The sequence below is a fragment of the Furipterus horrens genome, unplaced genomic scaffold, assembly GCF_987537825.1.
Source record: "Furipterus horrens unplaced genomic scaffold, mFurHor1.1.pri manual_scaffold_2, whole genome shotgun sequence".
Classification (NCBI taxonomy): domain Eukaryota; kingdom Metazoa; phylum Chordata; class Mammalia; order Chiroptera; family Furipteridae; genus Furipterus; species Furipterus horrens.
The window spans coordinates 20,718,155-20,739,554 of record NW_028327172.1 but is presented as its reverse complement, the minus strand read 5'-3'; the positions used below and the strand labels follow the sequence as shown (position 1 = coordinate 20,739,554).

The window sequence follows — 21,400 nt, the reverse complement described above, 5'->3', positions numbered from 1 at the left end:
TGTGTTTGCTCAGTCAGTGACAGTCCACATTATTCAAGAAAAGAGTGGGAAAGAACAGTGGGGTGCATCTTATATTTCGCAAATGTAACCTAGAGACAGATGCTTGTTCCTCAGGAGCCTGGCCAACATTTACTCCACTAACGTCTTCTAACCCCTTTTACTCTTGCCCTTGAAGCCCTACCCCTTTCTTCAGGTGAGTTTCCTAGACTTCTAGTCTCCAGACCACGACTGAGCAATTGACGCCATAAAAAATGGAATGATCGTGACAAACTTTTGGATTCCAGGACTTTGGGACACCCACATTTTTGTCCTGCCTCTTCCCTTATCCAGTGGGTAATTTTAGGCAAAGAGAGAAAATGCACACACTAGCTCTGGGTGCTTCTGAATGAATCACTTAGCCTCTCAATTTCAACCACTGTAAAATGAACTCTGTATCAGCTGCTCTCTACAGCTTTCCCAGTCCAGACTCCCTTGGTACCATCTGCTGATTGTCTGCAGGCTGTGGAGGTGGAAGCCTGGTCCCTATTTTCATCCCATGCCCACGGCTCTGGTTGCCGGTCAGCTCTTTCCTCACCTGTGTGACTGGTGCCCTTGGGCCTCACCCATGGAAATCCAGCCTTTGTCTACTCACTCTTGGCTTAAGCTAAGGGGTCTCTGGGTGGTGAAGCCTCCAGCCCTAGACCTTAGCTCAGAGGGCCTTCCACAGGAAACTATGGCTATGACTCCTTCTTTCCTTCCCCACCTTCACCTCTGCACTTCTTTCTCCTGATCTCTTGCTCCCGTTCATGCTCTTGCTCTTTCTTTCTTGATTCTCTCTGTCTTTCCTCCATTTCCTTTCCTTCTCTACATTCTCAGTCCTGGACCTCGTCAGCTCAACACCAAGGAAACTGAACTCCCAATGCCTTCATCATTGCCACTTTCTCACTCTGGGTCCTTGGGCACTTATTAGACCTCTGCTTCACTCAATTTCCTCACTTATAAATGAAACATTTGTTCCCACCTCACACAGTTGTTGGGACAACTCAATGAGATTATGCATGTAAAATACCATAGTAGTGCCTGGCAAATAGGAATTGCTCAATGTTAGTGTTTCTGTTTTTCCTTGCAGCAAGTTGACTTGGCTGATCGATTGCTTATGGATTATTAGTGTACCCTTGAAACCTTGCATGAGCTTTCCTTCAAGCATTTAAAATATATGAGCAATTCACTCCCCAAGCCTTCCTGTTTCATTTAGCTGCCATCCATATTCCTTTCTACAAACACATGCATGCTTTAGCTTGACTAAACTATTTGGACTTTCAAAACTCATTGGGCTTTCTCATCCTTTCTTGTCTTTGCATTTGGCCAGTGTGCCCTTTCCCCAGTTTATCTTCTTTGTCTTTGGTGGTAGGATAGTTGGACCTCTGACTGATAGATGCTTCAGGAATTAGCTCACATGCCACCACCTCCAGGAAGACTTCCCTGACTGCTGCCATTCCCCAAGGTAGAGATAAGTTTTTTTGGTAGTTTTTAGATATTGTTGTTATAAAGCTTATACCATGGAGGTATTATTATTTCTGTTTACTTGTCTCTCTTTCTAAACTAGCAAGTCCTTGAAGACAGATTCTATGCTTTATCCATTTTTTTTTGTCCTCAGCATCCAGCCCAATTTTTTACTATATAATGTGTACGTAGTAAATAGTAAATGAATACAAAGAATGGGAAAACACCTCAGAAGTCACAAAGTCATTGAAATAAAGGGCATTCATTTCACTAAGAGGAAAGCTTCTCTGTTCCTATTTCTTATCAGACAGATGTTCCTACATGGTGCCCAATTATAACAAGTTTGATTTTTACAAAATCCATAGCTTATTGCTGTCTGAGATAAGACCACAAAGCAGACGTGACCCCTGACACTTGGATGGTGACAGGAACAGAAAATGTACAAAACCCACAACCAGGTGCTCAAGTATGGGCTTGTTCAGAGTATGGGGAAATAGCTTTAAGTGGCACAGGATATTCCTGCACAGTCCAACAGCTGACACTAATAAGGAATGCCCTGAGTTATTGAAAGGTTAAATTATATGTTGCATACTCTGCTTAAGACACAAAGCATTGAAACTTATTGGGTTTTCGTCACCTGGAAACAGCATGGGACCCTTCGGTCATTAAGATGCTACTTGGACATTTCAAGACAGAAAGTGTGTTGCTGGGTCTACAGACATTCCTGCAACCTCATAATGACTTTTGGATACAGAGGGATCTGGCCAATCAACAACAGAATGGTAAATAAAGGATGCCTTAGAACATGGCTTTTCAAATTCTTCTCTTTGGAACGCTGAGGTTCCCTGGCATTCTCTTCAATGCTGATTCTGACACGGGGAGTGTGAGACCTGCATTCTTTCCTCTTGCCATCTTCATCGCCCTATTTTCTGTGCAAGAGATTGAGTGTTAGCGTGGCACTTGAAGAAAAGAGTCTTGCCCTGGCTGGTGTGGCTCAGTGGATTGAGTGCTGACTTGCGAACCAAAGAGTCGCCAGTTTGATTCCCAGTCAGGGCACATGCCTGGGTTGCAGGTCCGTGTGAGAGGCATCCATCCACTCTTCTCTTTCCCTTCCCTTCTCTAAATATAAATACAATACAATACAATACAATACAAAACAATACAATACAATACAATGCTAAAAAAGAAAAGAGTCCTCGGCTAAAAGATGTGGTGACAGTTTTCTTATGGCAGGTAAAATGGGTATTCAGTTAAATGTTCTTTGGAGGCAGCAATTAAGAGCATCATCTTGAGGGAGTTCAAATCCTAGCTCCCAAGCTTCACCACGCTGTACCTCAGTTTACCTATTTCTAAAATGAGGATAATTGTAGTCCCTGTCTCACTGACTGCTGTCTCACTGAGTCTTAAGAATGAAATTAGTTAAAATATGTAAGGTAATTAATTAGGAAAGTGCATAGCTTGTAACAAATCTATAGGAGTGTTTGCTATGTACTATTTAAGAAGCCCCTTCATCAAACATGCCCTAGGGTAGGGAAGGAGAAGCTTTAAGAGCCAGTGCTGTGTGAGCTTTGAAGAATAAGCAGGCGCTTGCCTTGTAGAGAGGAGCAGGGCACTTAGAAGAACAGGGAAGGGTGCGGAAAGGTCCTACGTTCAGGCCTATGCTCAGGACCTAGCAGAGAGGACTGGCAGAATGAATGACAATCATGTTATTATTAAGCAGTGTCTCACTCCAGCCAGCGTGATCCGGATGGAGAGGTGGGAGGAAGGTGATAGGGGACCCCTGGAGCTGAGAATGAGGCATAGTGGGTGCTGTGATGTGGATGCCCCAGAACCCGATTCCTTGTCTTCTCTTCTGATCTGGGTTTTAGAGAGATACTCTGTAAGTGCTGTGCAGGATGAAGAAATTAGAAGGGGAAGACAAGGATGAGGTCAATGGTTGTTTTAGAGATAAAACTCCCAGGGTAGGGTGTGAGGCAAGCGAGAGGGAGAGGTGGAAGATGATTCCAGCTTCCTGGTTTGGCAACTGGGTAGATCGGATGCCGTTCATCAAGATAGGGGAGACAGGAGGAGAAGCAGGTTTGGGTGGAGAAGGGAATGAGTTCACTCTTGGGACAGGCTGAATTTGAGGTGCCTAAGGGAAATCGAGGTGGAGATACCCAGTAGGCAGTTGGCCGTTCTGTCTGGAGCTCAGAAGGAAAGGGCAGCACCAGAGATACTGATTTAGAGTCACCTACTGGTCAATCCTAACATTGAAATTTTGGCAGTGGTTAAGTTTACTCAGCGGACAAGCAAAAAGTGAGAGATGGACAAGACTGGAACCCTGGGGAGCATGGACAGATAGGGGCAGGCTAAGGTCGGGGTCAGCAACAGAGACCAGAAGGGGCTGCCATGGAAGCAAAGAGCTTGGCTTCAGCAGATGGGGTGCAGAGCAGGCTTGGAGGGGCCCTTCCCAGGACTTGCCTGCTCTGATAATTCATCTGAAAAATATTATAGCTCTCAAAGAGGAAGAAGGGATTTATGGTCTTGGAATCACTGTGCTCTGGAGTTGGAAAGAATCTCAGAGATTTTATGGTCCAGTGGTTTTTTTTAAAAAAGTGTTTAAGGCAGACAATCTTAAAAAAAAAAAAAAAAAAAAGAAAGAAACCTTGTGCCAAATCCCAGTAGATGATCAAGTGATAACACAAAGCTGCCATCACTGAAGCTGCAGCTGCTGCTTCTCCTGAATGTCTTGGAGCAGCCAGGCGCCCGTTCGTCCCCCAAATATTTATCAGTCACCAAGTGTACGGCAGGCCCCGTGCTCAGGTCTGAATATAGACGTGGACAAAACAGTTTCTGCCCCTGGGGCTCACTGGTTCTCAATCTTGGCTGCACTTTCAATCACCCAGGCAGCTTTGAAAAATTCCCAGTGCCCAGGCCATGCCCCATACCAATGAAATCAGATTCCCTGACACCGGGACTAAGAAAACTCTCCAGGCAATTTCAATGTGCAGCCACATTTCAGAACTAGTCTAGGGCGCTAAAGTACTTCCACTGAACCCAAATGGCAGAACCTGGGGCCAGCCCACGCTGCTTGATTTATCCACCAGGGCAGGAGTGAAGGTGGCCAAGGCAGACAGTGACAGAACTGGGCCCGCCGCCCCTGTATCCTGTTCTTGCTCCCATGTTCACACCGGTGTGGCCTCAGCCAGCTCTGAGCTGTGTGGCCCTTAACCTGGTTGGTCATTCAGCTTTGATGTTAAGTAGAAATCAAGTGAATGATCTGCATTGTTCTTGGTTTTCACCTGGGCTGTCTTCTTTCTCTGTGAAAAGCCAGTTGAATTCTTTCTCTAAATGGGGTATTCTTCATTGACAGGACGCACAATGGGCCTCTTTCACTGGCAATTCAGTCTCTCGTAACAGAGGCCCCGGGCCTGCCAGCAATCTCCTGGTGAAACTGGCATGCACCCGGCTTCTGAAAATGAACTGTGGGCACTGACACCTGGGGAAATGGGGCCCCACACCATGTGTAGGGCTCCCTGATAGCCAGGGGCTGACAGGGAGAGAGCTGCTGGCAGGGCTCCCAGCCTGCATTGGGGACCCCTGAACTTGCTCTCCGCAGGAGGCAGCCAAGTGCTTTCTCTATGTGGCTCACCACAAACCTGAGCCTGGCAACTGCAGTGTATGAAAGTCAGGCACACTACCTGTGTGACTTTGGGTTAGGGGCGTAATCTCTCTGAGCCTTAGTTTCAGGCTGGAACATGGGGGACATCGGATTATTGTGAGGATCAAATGACATGATGAATACAAAATGTGGGGCACCCACACTTTTGTGCCAAGTGCTAACCTAAGGCCCCCCTTTATTTGTAACTTGTAATTGAATCCCTAGAACTAAATCAGCAAACTAGCTGTTGTAGATTGTTATCCCTAGGGTATAAATGAGGATACCAAAGACCAGAGAAGCAAAGAAAAGTGTCCGATGTTACAGTCATCAAAGGAGCTGGACTTTGAACTCAGGCTTCCCACAGGGTAAGGTCAGCAGTGGGTTAGCTGTCACTCTATTACCAGATATTGCTTAGAATTCAGATTAAAGGAAAGGAAAGATGGCTTGGGGCATGGGGAAGACTTTTCTTACTACTTTGGAGGCTGTATTCATAGTCATGATATTTAAGCCAGAAGCTGAAGAGTTTCCTACTAAGAAATTCCTACTGGGAAAGGAAATCAATTTTTGCTGGGACCAACTATATGCTAGGCAGAGTGCAAAACTTCTTTTGGATGAATTTCTGCATTATTTAATCTACAGGAATAAATTTGTAAGGGTGGTGGTGTGGATTTTTATCCTTATTTTGGGCGTGAGGAATCAAAGCTCAGAGAAGGTAAGCAGCAGGCCCGAAGTCACAGAGTGGTTCAGCTGGATTTGAACCACAGTCTGTCTGGCCTGAGAAGCAGCTGCCCTTTTGCCTTTGTGTGACCTTCCTAAATATATCCTGTTGACCCTGAAAACTGAGGTAGCCTGAGTCTTTTCAGTTCCCTTACTTTCTTACGGATTCCAATTTCCTAGGTCCTGCAACAGTCGGAAAGGGCGGTTTCCTAGGTAGCCGCATTATAAGGAGAGTAGCACTGATACTAATACTAGTACTAATAACAATAATTATGGCTGACATTGAACACTGTGTTCCAAGTGCTCAGTATGTTCCAGACACTGCTGCAAGAACTTATCTCATTTTGTCATCCTAGTGCTCCTATATGGTTGGGGTTATTACCCCCTCTGTTTTTGCCAATGGGAAACTGGCACAGATCAGTTCCGCAACTTGCCTAAGATGACCCAGCTGTCACTGTGGAGCTGGGCTTCGAACCATGGGATCAAACCCAGAAGACACTTGATAGAACATGCTGGAAGCAGATGTTGGGGTCTTTGTGCCTCCTGACCTGGCTTCCAATCAGCAGCTGCCCCAAGAGGTGTCCCACTGGGAAATGTTCACCGAGGAATCATTCTCCTTTCGCTTCATTTTGAGAAAAGAGTTGTTCTGGGAGTGTGGAATTTTAGAGTGAATTGAGGGAGGCTCTTCCTCTTTTCCGCCTACAGGTTTTCGGTGGACTGGGTCCCTGTTTTACTTGGCCCTGACCTGCTCACCCAGCTGGGATCTCAAGCCTACCAAGGCCTTCCCTACCCTTCTTTAACGAGGGGGAGCTCCCTTTGTAGGCGGTGGGTCTCATGGGCTTTCCCGCCTTGTTCTCAGGCCACATCTTCCTCTGCGAGCCACCTCTGTGTCCCCAGACCTTGGATCTAGGAGGTGGAGCCAAACCCTGTCTTGGGTGGCTGGGAGACCTGTGTGTCTCTGGCAAGCTGGAGGTGGGTTCAGCATTCCAGCCGGGGGCTCGGAGCTATGTCATATCAACAACTGTGCACCTGGACTTCCGTTGCTGGGAGGGAGATGGCTTTTCCCTAAAAAGGATTTAATTCAGTCCCCTCACTTTCAAGGGGGTGCAAATACAGTGGCGTTCTTTCTGCCCTTGATATTCTCTACTTTAAACAAGAACAACAACAATAACAAACAAAGTCTGCCTTAATCATGGGAGGAGCGGCAGTAATTTAATGAGAACTTACTATGTGCCAAACACTTTACAAGCATTTCCTTTTAATCCTCTTAAAAATTTTGAGGAGAAGGCCTTGATTATCCTGTTTCTATGGCTGAATAAACTGAATGTGGAGATATGTTTTCAAAAATTTAATCTTTACTACTTTTTTTTTTTCATTACCATTTAGTCCCCTTATCCCCACCACCCTCAGCAATCACCACACTGCTGTCCGTGTCCATGAGTCCTTTTTCCTGTTTGCTCAGTCCCTCCACGCCCTACCCTCCCTGCCCCTTAGGTATCATCTGCTCGCCATCTATGAGTCTGTCGCCATTTTCCTTGTTAGTTCAGTTTGTTCATTAGATTCCACATATGAGTGAAATCATGGTATTTGTCTTTTTCTGACAAGCTTATTTCACTTAGCGTAATGTTCTCCAGGTTCATCCACACTGTTGCAAAGGGTAAATCTTTCTTCTTTTTTACAGCTGAGTAGTAATCCATTGTGTAAGTGTCCCATAGTTGTTTTATCCACTCATCTTCTGATGGGCACTTGGGCTGCTTCTATATCTTGGCCATTGCAAACAATGCTGCAATGAACATAGGGGTGCTTATGTTCTTTCAAATTAGTGCTTTGGGTTCCTTTGGATATATTCCCAGAAGTGGGATTGCTGGGTCAAAAGGCAGATCCATTTTTAATTTTTAGAGCTATCTCCATATTACTTTCCACGGTGGCTGCACCAGTCTGCATTCCTACCAACAGTGCAAAAGGGTTCCTTTCCCTTTCTTGAATATAGAGAGATTAATTGCTCAAAGGCACACAGTAAGAATTGGCCGAGCTAGGATTTGAGCCCAGGTGAGCCTGACACCAAAGCTCTTACCCACTGGCCAGGCTACTTTCCACCTGTCACCTTACCCATCTTCCCCTTCCTCCTGAAGTTCTGAGTGTCGCCTGGATGGGTGAACACTGGGCAATGTGGCTGACACAGAGAGCCATGCTAGTTGCTATTTTCTGCCTGCCCAAAGGGGTGCCTGGGGTTTCTTAAATCTGAGGCCGGGGGGATCTTATATGGTTTGTCTGGGGCAGAGTGTAAACAAGCCACTCGTTTTTCTCTCTCTGGCTGACAAGAGCAGCCCTGTCATGCGTGAATATGCGTGTACATGCGCATGTTCCACCCTTACTTGCTCCTCCTGACAGGTAGCTGGTCCTATGCCCGAGTTTGATTCATTTCTACTGAAAAACAACCTCGATCTGAAGATAAGAATTCACTCAAGCAAGATTGAGGGTGAGATAATCTGGAGCCTGCAATGAGTTCATTTTAACTGGTAACTTATTCCACCCAAGAGTTCTCATGTGTGAGAAGTGAGTCTGGGACTGGGCAGGCAGCAGGGGAAGCTGGGAAAGCAGCTAAGTTCTCCAGGAGAGCCTAGGGCTTCCTACGGCAAATGCCTAGGAGGTCAGGCCTTGGGCCAGAAGTAGAGGCTGGGGGGCAGCTGCTGCTGCAGGCCTCTAGGGGCCGTTCATTTTAGAGCAGGCATTTCTTATGTTTGTGGCAGCTAGCTGTTTTTTTTGCACATCTTCCTAGGTTTGTTTCTGCATTCTGAGTCTTGATTCCCCAATGGAGGAGCTACAGGCTGGCTTTCTCAGCCCCCACTTGCAGCTGAGTGGGGAGTCATGACTTAGCCTCCTTTACTGAGACGCCCCCAAAGCACCCCTTGAAAGGGTACTGTGAAAGAGCTATTCTATGAGGTGACAATGGTTGGGGACCTGGCAGAGTCAGTGTGTGGCACAGTCAAGTGGTGGTTGCAGGGGTATCTCTGCCCGAACAGCCCCTGCCACCTTATTCTTCTTTGTGGCAGAGCTTCCTTGTCTGACTCTCTGACCACCTTGCACCCAGGAGGTTTGTGAGCTACTCAATATCCTATAAATTTGTTGTGGTTTGCTTAATGGCCCAGATATGGTCTATCTATGTACGTCCCTGGGTAGAATGCTGTATAAATGCTGATTAGTTCTGTAGGCTGACTGAGTTATTGAGGTCTTTGTTTTTTGTTGATATTCTCTCTAGCTGTTGTATGAATTGTTGAGAGAAGGGGTGTTGCAGTTTCCAACTATAATTCTGGATTTGTTTATTTCCTCTTTCAAGTTTCATTGGTAAAATATTTTGCAGCTCCATTTGATGAATACTCTTTTAGGATTACTATGTCTTTCTTGTGAATAGACCATTTTAAAATTATGTACTATGCTCTGCCTCTGGTAATTTTCTTTGCTCTGAAATTCACTTTATCATTTAATTAGCTATCCTGCTTGCTTTTATTTATAGTTTGTATGACATAGCTTTTCTCATTTTTTTTTTTTTTTTACTTTCAGCCTACTATATCATTATATTTGAAGTCAGACAGCATATAGTTGAGTCATGTTTTTAAATCCATTCTGACACTCTTTCTCATTTAATCTCTGTATTTAGGCAATTTACATTTAATGTAATTATTGGTATCACAGTCCTTTAGTATGTTATTTTAGTTTTTCTTTTCACTTTTGCTCACCATTTTTTTTGTTTCTCTATTTTATTTTATATTTCTTCCTGTAGGTTATTTGAATATTTTTTAGAATTGCATTTTGATTTATCTGATATGTTTTCAACCATATCTCTTAAATAGCTTTCTTAATGGTTGTGCTAATATTGTATTATGATGTTATATATACATAACATCAGTCTACTGATATTGACATTTACCAGTTCAAGTAGAGTGTAGAAACTTATTTCCCTTAAATCTCTTCATTGTCATTTATAACACAATTGCCTTAAGTATTTCCTCTAGATACATTTAGAATTACACAGACGTTGTTATAATTTTTGCTTCAACCATCAAACATAATTTGAAAACTGAAAAGAACTCTTGTATTTACTCAAAATTTTGCTCTAATCACGTTCTTTCTTCCTTTCTAATGTCTCATGATTCCTTCTTTTGCCATATTTTCTTTCTGTTGAGAAAACAGCTTAGCCATTATTTTAGGATAGCTCCATTAGTGACAAATTCTCTTAGTTTCCTTTATATGAGAATGTCTTTGAGTTTTCATTCATTCTTGAAGAATATTTCCGCTGGATTCTGAGTTGACAGTTTTTTTTCTTTCAGCACGTAAATAATGTTGTGCAACTCTCTCCTGGCCTCCACAGTTTCTGATAAGAAATCCACTGTACCCAGTCAGGGCACATGACTAGGTTGCATGTCAGGTCCCCAGTTGGGGGTGCAAGTGAGAGGCAACCACACATTGTTGTTTCTCTCCCTCTCTTTCTCCTTTCCCCTCTCTCTAAAAATAAATAAATAAATAAATAAACAAACAAACAAATAAATAAGTTATTAAAAAACAAAAAAGAAATCCACTTAAATGGTGTTTTTAGAAATTTGACTGTGATGTACGCTGGAATGGATTTCTTTGGTTTTATCCTGTTTGGGGCTGGCTTCTCAGCTTCTTGAATCTGAAGCTTATGTCTTGTGCCAAATTCAGAATGTTTTCAGTTATTATTTCTTTGAATGCTTTTCCAACCCTGCCTTTTTTCTCCTTTTCTTCTGAAACTCAGATGACATTAATATTGAATCTTTTGCTTGACATGCTTCTGAGGCTGTCTTGGTGTTTTGATTTCTCAGTTTGGTGACACTGAGTCATTTCTATCATTCTGTCTTCAAGTCTATTGATTCTTTTCTCTGTTCCCTCTATTCCGCTGTTGAGCCCGTCCATTGACTTTTAAATTTCAGCTATTATACTTTTCAGTTCTATAATTCTCTTTGGTTTTTCTTTATATCCTCTATTTCTTTGCTGAAATGTTCTATTGCTTTGATGAAACTTTTGGTTTTTAACTTGTTTCAAGTATGTTCATAATTGTGTGTTGAAACATTTGTATGATATCTGCTTAAAAATCCTTGTCAGATAATTATAATTTCTGTCATTTTGGTGTTGGCCTCTATTGATTGTCTCTTTCACATTCCAGTTGAAATTTTCTTGGTTCTTGGTATGAAGAGTTATTTTCTATTGAACCTGGACATTTTGGTTATTATGTTGTGATACTATGGATCTTATTTACACCTTCTGTTATAGCTGACTTTTTTTTCCCTTTTTTTTTTTTTACACTGCTCTGGCAGGGGAAAGGGGAGGTTCTGTCCTGTTCCTGTTACAGGTGGGGATAGAATTCCAGGGTCTCTACTTGGCCTCTTTTGACTCCTGAGTAGGGGAAGGATTTCTCATTACTAGGGTAGAGAAGGGTGTTCTGGTTTCCCACCTAACCTTCGCTGATACCACTCTGGCTGGGGTGAATGGGGAGGAATGCCTCGTTACTGCTCACCATGTGTCCTTCACTGACACTACAGTGAAGGGAAGTGGTCCCATTACACCTGGGTAGTGATAAAGTCCTGACTCTTCCCTAGTCCTCCTCCAATGCCATCCAGAAGCAGGAAACAGGGTGCCTTGATACTTCTGGGTGGGGATGGAAGTCCAGGATCTCCATGAGGGCTCCACTGACATCATGGTGGGTCAGGAGCTTATTACCATTTGGTGGAGATGAAGGTCTCAGCTCCTTACTTGGCCTTCCCTGATAACACAAATTTTTCTATGATGTTTGGCTGGAGTAGAACAGTTATTGCCTCCAAGTTTTTTGCCTTGCTTCCCTTTCTTGGATCTTGTCTAGAGAAAAGAGGCATTTATTGTTTTTCAAAAATGTCTAGGCTCATTTGTATTTCTGGGTTACAGATTTCTTCAGCTCCCACCCTGGGATATACGAGGCAAAAGGAAAACCCAGAAAACTGGCTTCCATGTTATTCCTTGGATCCCAAGTCCCTAGCCTGCTGCCTTCCTGTCCCTAGCTTTTAGACTTTTCTTATGATTGTTTTACACATCATATCTGTGGGTTTTGTACTTAGTGGGAGGAACAGGGAGAAGTATGTTTCCTCCATATTCCTGGAAGTGAAGGTCACAATATCCTTTTGTCAGCTTCCTTTCTGCTGAAACTGGCCGGAATGGGTTCTGTGGTTTGCAGAGAAGAACCCTGATTGACACACCATCCCTCTGAGAAGGGCAGAGACACAGAAAAGCTTTTCTTTGAAGTGGGCATATGGTCTTATCCACAAGTCTTCCAGAACTGGTAGCTCTCTGTTTTAACTATGAGTGGATTTCCTTTGTTTCTTCCAAATCACACAGCTTGTCTTCCAAACACAACCCAAACATTTTCATTACTATTTTTAATTAAAAAATTAATACTTGTTCTTTGTAGAGAATTTAGAAAATATAGATAAGTAAAAGAACCTCACACCAGAATTACTATTGCTAATATTTATATACCTCCTGTATATATAATAAAAATAAAAGTATGCTGTACTTTTTGCTTAGTAACCTGTTTTTTCACTTAACCAGATATCTTCATATCTATCTATTCCAATAAATGTAATTTACATAATAATTTTTAATGGTTACATAATATTCCATTGCAAGCATAGTGATTTACATATCTGTTTCTTATTGTTGAACATGTAGATTATTTCCAATTTTTTTCCATTGTAAACGATTCTTCATGGAACATCTTTGTAGATAATCATTGTGCACTTGTCTGGTTATCTTAAGATAAACCCCTAGAAATGAAATTGCTGGGCTGTAGGGGATGCACTTTTTTTTTTTTAGAAGAGCTTTGATACATATCTTTACACAGCCTTCCCATCCTGCTTGGCCTGGTGCCATAGCTTGGCTCTCATTCTGCTCCAGAGTTTTCTCGTTCACAGAGCCTGTCCTACCTTTAGGCTTCCTTCCCCTTCTCTCTGTCCACGAGTGCTACTTTGTGGCAGGATGACATGTGACAAGTTACTTTACATGCTGTGACACTCTCCACTTTCCACTTGCTCACATCTTGAGGACCTTTTCCATTCAAGGCATAATAGAACTTCCAAACTGATGTGGCACAGTTTTAAGTTCAAGTACTGAGGATGTAGATGGAAGATTTGAGAAGTAGATGTGATCAGTCATTTCCTTCCCTCACTGCTGACCTCTGATCCTCAGGGAAGAAGACAGGTGGAAATGAAGAAACTGGGTAAGACATGAGTGGGAGTGGCCCTATCTCATGTCTCCTTCCATCTTACAGGATGAATCTTGGCTGGGAGGCATGGTAGAATCTGCCTCGAAGTTAAGAGGATCTGTGACGAGCCTTCCAGTGTATAGTCTGGGGAGTCATCAAGCTACAGGTAAGTTCTCTATTCATCAGAGAAAGGCTGCCATAGAGTAGAAATGGTAGTATGGTAGGTCTAATGGGGAGAAAAGGGTGTAAGGACAGATCCCCAATTTTCCCCAGGCCTCAGAGTGCTGAGGATTAGGCATGTGAATGTCCCTATGGCATCAAGTTGGTGTACAGAGGAGGTGAGAGAGGAGGAGAAAGGAGAGGCAGAGGGAAAGGAGAGCCGAGAAGAGAAGAGAAATGAGAAACGAGAGCGGGAAGGGCTACAAGGGCTCCTTGCCTTAACGTGTATGGAACCCACAGCAGGGGTTGGAGGGTGGGTCCTGCTTCCAGGCATCTGATGACAATATGGCTGCGTCTCAGAGAACGCGCTTGCATGGAACACAGGAAAAGGCCAGATGAGGTCAGTTCCATTTGAAGCCAGAGGCCAGCATGGGGCTAAGATGCAGATAGTGAGGTAACTCCTTTCTTACACTGCACACAGGGTGACATTCCCATCACACACACACACAAACGTTAAAACACACACACACACACACACACACACACACACACACTGATTTTGACTTAGTTTACTTGAAAGTAACTAGATTAGTTATTCTACACTGGCTGCAGTAAGGATCCCAGGTAGAAAGTACATATTGGAGAAAGTGGGGTGCGGGTGGAGAAAAGAATTTTTGCAGTTCTGAGTTCACAATGACAGACAGTTCTTAGCAACCCAACTTATTTTTTTAACTATGGTTTAAGCAAATGTTTTCCAGGTTTGAGCCTCTACATCTCTCCAAACACAAGCTTCTTTTATTTATTTATTTCTATATTAAATGTACACAGCAGTTACCAAACTTTTCAATGTCCCATTGTGTTCGAACAAAAGTTTTTATGGATGGCCAAGAGCAAGTACACATCAGCCAGTGGGGTTCTGGGGGACGAGTTCCACCTACCATCTGAGGTTCATAAGGGGGTTCTATGGGGCCCTTAGGAGTCAACAGATGCAGGGCTGCCATGTATGGTTGTGTAGTGCATACACTGCAAAAAACTGTTGGCCAAGGCACCCTTGGGTGTTGAAATTCAGCCTGTGTTCCATTCCTTAACACTTGGACTCCGGCACAGGGCTGTACCTACCTGGGGATAGGGATAACTTTTTCTTTGTACAAAGTGCAGCCTGCTTATAAGCTATGTGTCCACAGAGCAGCATGCACCGACAGGAAGCTTTAAATTCATCCACCCAGATGGCCACCTTTTGTCCACAGGCCACAGAAAGGCACATGGTAGTCCTGCATGATCATATTTTGAAACGACAATGAGTATTTGCTGGTACATAGGATTTGGCTTCAGAATTTTGAGTCTCCAGTTTGCTGGTAAACTTTAAAACCAGTTCAATACATTTCCTGTCACAGACTTAGAACATGACAGCTTGAGTGTGGGGGAGGGGACAATCACCTGTTGGAAGAGCAGTGACTGACACAGGAGAAATGTGCCAGGCAAGATTTTCTCTGGGCAGAATTCCTGGGTGTGATTTTTAGGGCAACTGTAAAAAATCAGAACTAGGAGACCAGAAGATCACTTTAATGAAACATCCTGATTTTACAATCGGGGAACAATGATTCTGGGAAATTATGGATTATACTTAGGGCCACAAGATTCTAGGAGGTGGAGCTGGGACTCAGATCTAAAGCGTCCTGGCTAGGTTCCTGGGGCTCCTTAGTTGAGGGTCTTCCTCACTGGCTTCCTTCTTGCTAAGGTAGATATTTACCTCTTGGAGATGCTCTAGGCATGGTCCTACTTTGAGCAAGAATGCCTCACGCCATATGGGGAGCCTAGCAATTGCTATCATGTGATGTCAAAGGATGGTGGTCTCTACATTAATGGCTTTTGCAGTGCTAAATGTCTCCTCATTCTGCCCTGAAGGCAGCTCTGTTTCCTGGGCTGCAACATGGCTGCCTCAAACAACAATAACAAGAACAACAAACTAATGATGGTAAGCACCAGCATCATCTTGTTTGGTCCAGGCAGAGCACCTTTGATCTGGGGATCTCTAAGCCTGTTGCCAACATAATCCACCAGCTAGTGTCATTATATCCCTTTTACAGCTAGAAGCTCAAGGTCACACGGGGCATCATTAGTGGAGCAAACATGTGAGGAACTCAGGTTGTTAACTCTGAAATAAAATCTCTAGGCACTTAACAGGCTTTGGTTGGCAATGGCTGCTCTTTATGAGGGCCATATATTTTTTATAAACCATGCCATAAAAGCAAATACTGATCATTATATTTTACTTAAAGGATGCCTTTCACGATCTTAAATGCTGTGAGCCTGAGGCAGATGCTGCCCTTCTCCCAGCAGTCAGTTCCGCACGTCATCCTCTATGATGCTCAGGTAGGTCCCCAGTGGTTCAGGAAGGTGAACCTTCTCTACCGGACTCGGAGCTGGCATTATGCAGTGGAAGGACCATTGGTCAGAGTCTTAGGGAACTCAATGTGTTTTCTCCCCCTGCTTTATTGAGGTGTAATTGACAAATGAAATTGTATATATTTAGAGTGTACAAAGTAATGATTTGACATACTTTGTGAAATGGTTACCACAATCCTGTTAATTGGCACGTTCATCACCTCACAGTTACCATTTCTTTTTAATGGGTTGAAGGCTGAAAGTCTACTGTCCTAGGAAACTTGAAACACACAACACAATGTTATTAATGATAGTCACCATGCTATACGTTAGCTCCCCAGAGATTATTCATTTTATAACTGAAGGCTTGTATCTTTTGACCAGCCTCTGCCCATCTCCTCCACTCCTAAGCCACTCATAACTATTATTCTACTTTCTGAGTTAGACTTTTTTTTTTATATCACATGTAAATGAGATCATATAGTATTTTTTCCTGACTAATTTCACTTAGCATAATGTCTTCTAGGTTTATCCATATTGTTGCAAGTGGCAGAATTTCTTTTTTTCCTTAAAAAATAAGATTGTTTACTAAATTTCTTTCTCATAGTTTATTGTTAGTGTACAAAAATGCAACAGATTTTCATAAATTGATTTTGTACCCCACAATTTTACTGAATTTGTTTATTAGTTCTGTTTTTTTGGTGGAGTTTTATGGTTTTCTATATATAAGATCATGTAATATGCAAACACATGTAATTTTACTTCTTCCTTTTTGACTGAATAACTTCTATTTGTTTTTCTTGGTTGGTTCCTAATGGCTAAAATTTCCAGTACTATGTTGACTAGAAGTGGCAAGAGTGGCATCCTTGTCATGTTCCTGGTCTTAAAGGAAAAGTTTCAGCTATTAACAATTAAGTGTGATTATTACCTGTGGGCTTGTCATATATGACTTTATTATGTTGAGCTACATTTCTTCTAATTTGTTGAGAGTTCTTACTACAAAAGGATGTTGAATTCTGTCAATTGCTTTTTTTGTATCTATTGAGATAATCACATGATTTTTGTCCTTCATTCTTTTAATATGCTGTATGACATTTATTAATTTGCGTATGTTGAATTGTCCTTGAGCCCCAAGGGTAAACCAAGCTTGAAAATGATGTATGATTCTTTTAATGTGCTATTAAATTCTGGAAGCTAGTGTTTTGTTGAAAAAATGTTGCATCTATATTCATCAAGGATATTGGAATGTAATTTTCTTGTTGGGTCCTTATCTGGCTTTAGTATCAAAGTAATGCTGGCTTCATACAATGAAATTGCAACTGATCCTTCCTTTTGTAATTTTGGAAGGGCTTAAGAAGAATTGGTAGTAATCGTTCTTGAAATAATATAATTCATTAGTAAACTTATTAGCTTATAGGCTTTTGTTTGTTCTGAGGATTTTGACTACTGATTCAATCTTCTTACTCACTATTGGTCTGTTCAGATTTTTTTCTTCACAATTCAGTTTTGGTAGGCTATATGTTTCTAGGAATTAATACTTTTTTTCTAGGTTATCTAATTTGTTGGCATATAATTGTTCATAGCAGTGTTTTTTGATTCTTTGTATTTCTGTTAAAGCAGTTGAAATGTTTCCTCTTTCATTTATGATTTTATTTATTTGGGTCTTCTCTCTTTTTTCTTAGTCTAACTAAAGGCTTTGACAGTTTTGTTTATCTTTTCAAAAAATTAGTCTTCAGTTTTATAGATCTATCCTATTGTTTTTCTGGTCTATTTTATTTATTTCTTGTAAGATCGGTTATTTTCTTCTTTCTGCTACCTTTGAGCCCAAAGTCTTCTTTTTCCAGTTCCTTGAGGTATAAAATTAGGTTGTTTATTTGAGATATTACTTTCTCCTTAATGTAGGCATTTATTGCTATAAAATTGCCTCTGAAAACTGCTCTTGCTGAATCTTGTAAGTTTTGGTATGCTGTGTTTCCATTTTCATTTATTTCAAGCTATTATTTAATTTCTTCTTTGACACATTGATTTTTTAGGAGTATGTTGCTTAATTTCCACATATCTGAATTTTCCATGTTTCCATTATAATGCTGCCTCACATGAAGGCATTGTTGAGGGAAGCTAATTTGCTTCTAGAACCATGCTTTTAAAGGTGTCTGGGAACTGTGGATTTTTTTTAGCTCCTGAATTACAGGGAATGAGAAATTAGTGCCGCTAATTCTATTTAGCACAAACACAGTTCAAATGGCATCTTATGTGATATATTCATCAGGATGGGTTCTGCTGTGGTGCAATAACAAACAATCGTAAAACATAAGTGAATTACTACAATAAACATTGATTTCTCACTCACCAAATATCTGATGTAGGCTGGTTGGCCTTCTTTCTCCTTGTAGGTGCACCGTCTAGAACAAATGACATTCAAGACACTGAGGCAGGAAAGAGAGACACGGAGGAGGCGTATCAGCTATTAACTGCTTTAGCTCAGAAGTGGCCCGTGTCACTTACACCCACACTCTGTGACCAGAGCTAATCACATGGCCCCTAGATGGAAGGCAGGGCTGAGAAATTATGAGAGCATGTGCAATATTTCACAAACACTTGTCATCACTCATGGTAAAAAGATGAGGTGCTTGGGTTCCAAGTTGGGGTGAGCCTGCCTGTCAATCTCCCTTTTCTTCCATGGAAGCCTCTGAAGACCAAGGTCATATGGCTCCTCAAATGCCAATATAGACACACTGTATACTACAGTGTGCATACACTGCAGAACTATAATCTAGATATATCTGTGTGGCGTCCTTGGTGATAGAGCAAAAAAATTTGCTGCTCCATAAATGTCTCTCTCATTGGCCTAATCTAGCACCAGAAATTTCCACCATTAATATTACTCTATTTGTGCTGTCTCAAAGATACACATATATTTAAAATAGGCTAAGGCAGTAAGCAATATTGGTTTACAGTGGAACACTAGATGTGGGATAAATGGACTGAAGGCCCACACAGGGTCATGAAAAAGGAAAGCTGGTGCCAGTGTATAGTTGTGCAAGAAGGTCTTGGGAATGGAGAGCAGAGGGCTGGAAGGAGGTGAACAAGGCACTGAAGAAGAGGAGAAGGGGGCTCCGCATCATATCTTTGCTAAGGGTCTGACCTACTGGGAACCCTAGGCAGCCATATCTTCACCCAATGCATCCAATAAGGTCTCAGCTATCTCTTTGGACTGATCCTGTTTTGAAAATAAACTGTGGTCCAACCAGACTGTAGAGGGAAGAAGTGAGACTTAAATGGAATGTTTGATTGCAAGGCTAGTAGCTCCAAACTTGGAGTCCAATGATTGATTTAAAATCCTGACTCTGTCACATTCTTTTTGGCACTCCTGTGGGCTTGGGAAATACAGCTGTGTGACCTTGGGCAAGTGATGAGACATTTCTGCACCCCTGTTGGGAGGGTTAGGTGAGATATGCATGTTAAGCACACAGCAGAGAATTAGCAGATCCAAGCCCTGTTTCCCCTCTTCATTCACCTCGGTCCCTCTGTCTGCGGAATAAAACTCACGCACTAGATCCTTCTCTGCAGCTCTAGGTCTCCACAGTTGTATCAGGGGCCTGAGCAGGTGAGGAAGAGGCTGAGTTTGGGAAAAACTCTCCACTTTTGTTTAAACTAGAGTCATATCAGGTAAAATTTAGTTTGAAAAAAATGTATTCTGTTGCTAAGTGAACTCTGAACCCTTTGGATTGGGTGATCCCTGCAGTTCCTTCCCTCGAGCATATTCTGATCCTAAGAGATAGAAATAGTTGTGAAAATGCTTTAAAAATGACAACGCACTCTACAATTTAAAGCTGTATTATTATTGCTGTCATTTTCAGTGATTTTAAGATCTTAGTTTGGATTTTGATCAGAACAGATTATGGCATCAACTTCCATAATCTCGATAGCTCTACTGAATTATGGAGAATCCCATTTAACAAAAGATTGCTCAGAATAAGGTGAAAAGCTTTTTTATTTTTTGTTTTTTTAACAGTGAGTGTGTTTTTGCAATTCAACTCAATGCATTTATTGGTACTGTTGTGTTTAATACAGTGATACGATAGTCTCTCTGTCTCTCTCAAAGGAGGAATAGAATTATCAAGACATGGTGTTTTAAATGTTCTACCATTTATTTTTAGGTTTTTGGTAAAGCTTTTATTTATTTATTTTTAGAGAGAGGGAAAGGGAGGGAGAAAGAGAGGGAGGGAAACATTGATCAGTTGCTGACTTTTCAGTTCACAGGCTGGTGCTCAATCCACGGAGCCATACCAGCCAGGGATGTCTTACCATTTATATAAAGCTTTAAACCATGTAACCAATACCAAATATATGGATACCCGAATATATGGTAAAATTACCAAAAAAAAAAAAAAAAAAAAAAAGGAGTGAAAATGATGGAACCCCAAGTCAGGAAAATGCTTTAAACAATTCAGCATCTGGACACCACTCAGCATGCAGTAGGGAGGTAGTCAGTAAACACTGCTGAATGAATGAATGACTCACTCCTTCCTGGGAGGGTGAGGAGGTAAAGGATTAGGGTGGTTTTCAAAGGCTTAACTTTATGTTTTATTTCTTAGGCTGAGTGTTTGCTATTCGGGTATTTGTAATATTACATACTTTTGTATGTTTGAAATATTTCACAATTAAAAAAAACCAAAACCTTGTCCTGATTATCTGCTTTCAAGGAGCTCAGGCTAGAATTAGAATTGTTACTATTAGCTGACAATTATTAGCTGACTGTTGGCTGTGTGCCTTGGGCAAGATACTTAACTTCTTTGAGACAATATTCTCATTATAACCTAGGGGTGAAATAATATCTACCTCACAGAGCCCTGAAAATGAAGTGAGACAATCAATACACAGCACCGAGTCCCTGGAATATAGTAAATGCTCAGAGACATGTCTACATATGTCGTCACAGATCTGCCCAACAGCCCAATGAAGACGAGGAAGCAGATTCAGGTGAGAGCTGGAAAATAATGTTTCTAGAATTTGAACCCAAACACCACCCTTTGTCTTAACCAGGCTGAGCACTAAAGGAGTTGTAAAATGGAATTTACCTGTCACTTCTATTTTCCTCGTCTGTGGTCTCCAGACATCCAGCACCAGTGGGACTTTATGGTGTCGACCTCTACCCTCTGCCCTGTGCCTTACAACTTTCTATTGCCAGGAAGGAGCTCTGCTCACCCTGAAGACCCTGCCAGCAATGGCTCCTGCTACTCCCAGAATGCTCCCGGGCAGTCAGAGATGCAGAGCAACCAGGTGTGTCCTAAGCTTGGCAGCGCCATCTTGCCAGGTGTTAACAAAGAGAAATTAAGTCATCCTGAAAAGCTTAGTGGTGGAGGCTGAGGCTGTGGGTCAGAGTAGGCTGGGTCAAGGCCAAGGCTGCTTTGGCTTCATCAGATCCACATTTCTCACATTTCGCTCCCTAAGGCTCAGTGCAAGGGAATACGAACTGATCCTGGTACAAGGAGACTTGGGTTTGAAGCTGTCGCCTCCACTTATTTGCCGCGTGCCCCTGGACAAGTAACTGCATCTCTCCGAGCTGTTATTTTCTCCTCTGAAATGGTGATGGTTGTCTTTCCTCATCACAGAATTGTTGAATGGTTCAATGATATAATTAATTAAAAACCTTTTGTATGATCTGTTATGATGAGTCCAGATAGTTTCCTATAGACAAGGGGGTAGAAACTGGAAAAAGGAAAGTTCTGAGGGTGGACTTGTTCCATTCTTTGTAAATTTCCCCC

The 21,400-nt window shown here is 42.1% G+C and overlaps 1 long non-coding RNA gene across 2 annotated transcripts; it reads left to right on the top strand.

Moving 5' to 3' along the window:
• Positions 1 to 1,393: 1,393 nt before the first annotated feature.
• Positions 1,394 to 20,606, top strand: LOC150017976 (uncharacterized). Of its 2 annotated transcripts, XR_016509184.1 has the most exons (5): positions 1,394 to 1,483; positions 13,155 to 13,254; positions 15,527 to 15,620; positions 19,493 to 19,612; positions 20,482 to 20,606. It is a non-coding gene; the product is annotated as an uncharacterized LOC150017976 (long non-coding RNA). The 2 variants fall into 2 exon arrangements; XR_016509185.1 differs by lacking the exon at positions 19,493 to 19,612.
• The last annotated feature ends 794 nt before the right edge of the window (positions 20,607 to 21,400 follow it).